Raw genomic sequence first — 3913 nt, 5'->3', positions numbered from 1 at the left:
GCTCCTGGAATAGTTTAGGTAGGCCAACCTACATTTTAAGTTTTCTCCGTTTGTGGGCAAGAACTCCAAACTATGTTTTACTAGAATCCCAGTCCCTGAATCTGTAACTCTTTCCAGACTCAGAGATGTTGTTACCTTTGACTGTAAGAGGATAAAAAATTACACATAAATCCAGTAGCACAGATGTGACTTACAGAAATATGGTCTTTTTTTCTTTGTGATATTGCTTTACTGTAATATGTTTGCTCGGGCTGAGTGTGCAGAACTCATATGAGTCAAATTGAGGTCATCATGCTCATAATCAGCATCCAAATCCATATAAGCAACTGAGGCATGAATGATTTGCTGCCTCCAGTTGTCCCGTTATTCTGCATGAGCTGTGTGCTCTCTTCACAAACCTGATTTCTTCTGTTGTCCTTTCGAAATGTCATTACCGCATGCTCATGTTTTCCACCCGACAACCTAATGGGTTTAGATAATGAAGCCAAAGGAGAACCGCTGGAAACGGGGCCACATGTTAGCCAGGACACACAAACTCGTCTCTGTTGAGAGAACTGTGTGTCGTTTCTGCAGCGATGCAAGATTTATGTTCAACTCCAACCGATGTAACGCAAGTGACATACTTCAAAGCTGTTTTTGACAAAATGCTGTGCAATTTGCATTTTCAGATGGACTTGTCTGATTAAAAACGTTAGTCAGGTATTGATTTTGTGTAAATGTGTTGGAGAATACGCATTATGGTTCTTAGTCTCAAGATTAGAAATGTTTACAAAGCTCTACTTAAAAATTGTTAATATGTTCTTGCTCCTGTTCTTAATGATAGAGAAAGTGTTGGACTGAGCAGAATGACACAGCGCTCTCCTTTTCCTACCAGCTGCTGATCACTGCCAGTCAGCAGGCTGAATGAAGTCTCATATTCTGTTTGCTTGTAAGATAAATTCAGGTCTTTTTAAATATCATCACTCTGACAGAAGTTATGCAAATATCATCATATAGCTCAACTAAAAATATCCAGCTCATTTCAGCTTTTTAAACTTCAGGACGGTCAAATGTGTAATTTCTCTCTTGAAAATTGCTTTTAATTTTTTATTAAATTGTGTGAATGTAGCTGTTTGCCTACCTACATTCTTAAATTAGCAATCAACAATAAATAGAAACTGCAAGCGGTCTAACTATCAGTGCATTAATCAATGTATTGTTATTAATTTCATTAGAATGTTGCTGTCTTTACGTTTTAAACTAAAGCAGTTAGATTATGTTTACATTACATATATTACAATTTCACTGTAATATGAATTATTCAAGTATTTTTGCACAAGGAGAGAAATTCTCTAACTGTAGACAGAAGGAAAACGAGTTTCTTTAAGAGACTTCTTTATCAAGTCGATTGTTTTTGTAATACTTCGTTCTGCCACTAGAGGGTTTTCCCACTGGAAGACGAGAAAAAACTATACAGTTTTTACTGACTGCGTTGTGATTAAAATCATTTTAACACTCATATCCTGGTGATCCACATCTGGACTGGTTTATTGAAGAAGCAAAACAACCTGAACACATGAGAAAAAGCAATGATAGTACATGAAGAAAAAGGACAGAAATGTCTGATAAATATTGCAGAATTGTAGATCTGTTGGTGCTAATTAGTAGCATTGTAGAAAGGAAGTCATTGTAGAAATACAGCTTTGAGGAAAGTGAGCAACGGGGGATATTTAGGGAGGAGAAACAGGTGTTGGAGAGCAGATCGTGTATATCCCACACCAAAAATGGTAAGCTTGAATCATAGAAGAGAATAAGGTCAAATCAGGATCAAAGTGCTTTAAGCCACAAGGATTGGAGCTACAAATAGAACCAGGCTGGAGAGGCTGGAGAAATTACTGATAGCCGTCTACTTTGTAGTTTGAAGCCCCCCCTGGGGCACCGATCCTCCCCTCCTCCCCCCTCTCAGTGTGGGCCCATGGTAACAGATAGTGATCCAGAGAGTGACTGTGAAAAACTGGGCCATGGAAGTTCCTCAAAGAAAGAGCACTGACAGAAGCAAATTGGATCTGACAGCTTGTATAAAAGCAAAGTGACAGCTGGACTGCCCAAAAGAGAAATTTCTACTTATCTAATGGCCGGTGGGAGAGCGCAGAGCTTGTTTCAACAGCTGGTAATAAGATGTACTTTTAGCCCTTTTGAAGGCTGGATCAGTGACACCATCGAGGGGGAAGCTCAGCGGCCACACACAGGTGTCATGCCTGTTATTCATCTGAACTGAAAATTGAAAAAGTCTGAACAAGTTGCGATGTTGGTGCCTAACAGAACTGAAAGGTGAGAAAAGCCTACCCTGGTGAGAGAACTCCACCCATAGACTGTAGTGTTATTTGACCTGGAATTGGAAATGTATTTGCATCGTATTTTAATAAAAATCAATAGTACTATAAAAAAAACACACACATAATAGATAAGCACCAGATTTTTCTGCCAGTCAATGGTTTCAAACTTTTCTCAAAACCATCTACGGTTAGCAGCAGCTGTTGGTGTAGGTCTTTGTATTTTGTGTGATTTTAAACCTGCGTCTGAAAAAAAAAATTGGAATCACCGTAGCAACCACACCTCAAAACCAAAAAAAAAAGAGACAAGATGTTTGTAGTAAGTCAACCAGAGGATATTCTCACTTTTGGCTGTAACGTCCGAAATGAACGTAGAAATAAATCCATCTTCTTGGAACCAGTTGCAGAAAGACGTGAACCTAAAGATGCTGTTGTCACTGAATGTTTTTAAGGCTGTTCTGACTAATTTTGAGAAGGAGTCATCTGAGGAATCTATGAATGGATTTATTAATGACGGCGTTAATGTTTCCTGCTTTCTGCTGTGAGTGTTCAATAACCTCAGTGTCCCGCTGCCAGTCTTGGGCAGGATTCTCTCACAAAAAGAGATTTTTAATCTCAGTGGGATTTTTCTGGTGAAATAAAGGTTAAGTACAAAACAGAAAAGAGCAGGTTTTTATTGCCTGATGGAGATAAATCATTACCAAATAAGATTCAGGGGAACTCTTCAAAATATAACCTTCAGTATTTTATGGGCTAAATTGTTGGAAATGTAGCCTTAACAGTTCTAAGCGAACAGGAATAAGGCGCGCAGAAATTCTTCAAAATAAAAGCCCCAGTATTTTTATAAGTTTACTTTGACAGAAAGTGATGAGCTAATGTGTTATCCCTCTTTAACCTGCTGCCATAAATAAATAAATAAATAAATAAATAAATAAATAAATAAATAAATCAGGAAACACAGCGATGACCAGAAATGTGCCAGGTGTGTCCCTGACAGGAGAAGTTAAAACTTAAAGCTTTCAAAGCTCACAGATTTTCTTCAAAATAAGAGTCCTCCTGTTTTAAAGATATTGTAGCTAAAAAAAAAAAACAATAAAAAATTCCAAAGGTCTTAAACAAAAGCTGCTGTTGTTCTATAAAAAGAACATGAATATAGGAATTATTATGTTACAAGTGTCAGTTCAATTGCGCTCAATTAGCATCAACAAACATTTTTTTCAAAATAAAGTTTACAAATGCTTTTCAAAATAAAAGCAAACATAGTTCCCAGGTTGAATTAATGCAAAGAAGAATACAGTTCTAATACAACTAAAACTAGCATAAAATGATTGTTAATTATTTTTAAATAAAGCTCAGACGTTTTTAAAAAATAAAATTGTTTTTAATAAACCAGTTAATGCAAAGGCCAGTCCTGTGATCAGTTTAAAAGCCCAAAGTGATGTATGCACCATGCAGCAATAATAGCATTCATAAGAAGATAAATTGGGGCCATGAAGTTTGTTCAAAAGAAGAAAAAAATCGAAACAGAAAAATTATTTTGAAACTGAAAATGAAGATTTGAAACAAAATGTTTAAAATTGCATTTTTGTTTTTCTTCAGAT

The sequence above is a fragment of the Poecilia reticulata genome, linkage group LG9, assembly GCF_000633615.1.
Source record: "Poecilia reticulata strain Guanapo linkage group LG9, Guppy_female_1.0+MT, whole genome shotgun sequence".
Taxonomy (NCBI): Eukaryota; Metazoa; Chordata; class Actinopteri; order Cyprinodontiformes; family Poeciliidae; genus Poecilia; species Poecilia reticulata.
Note: the sequence above shows the minus strand (reverse complement) of the source record.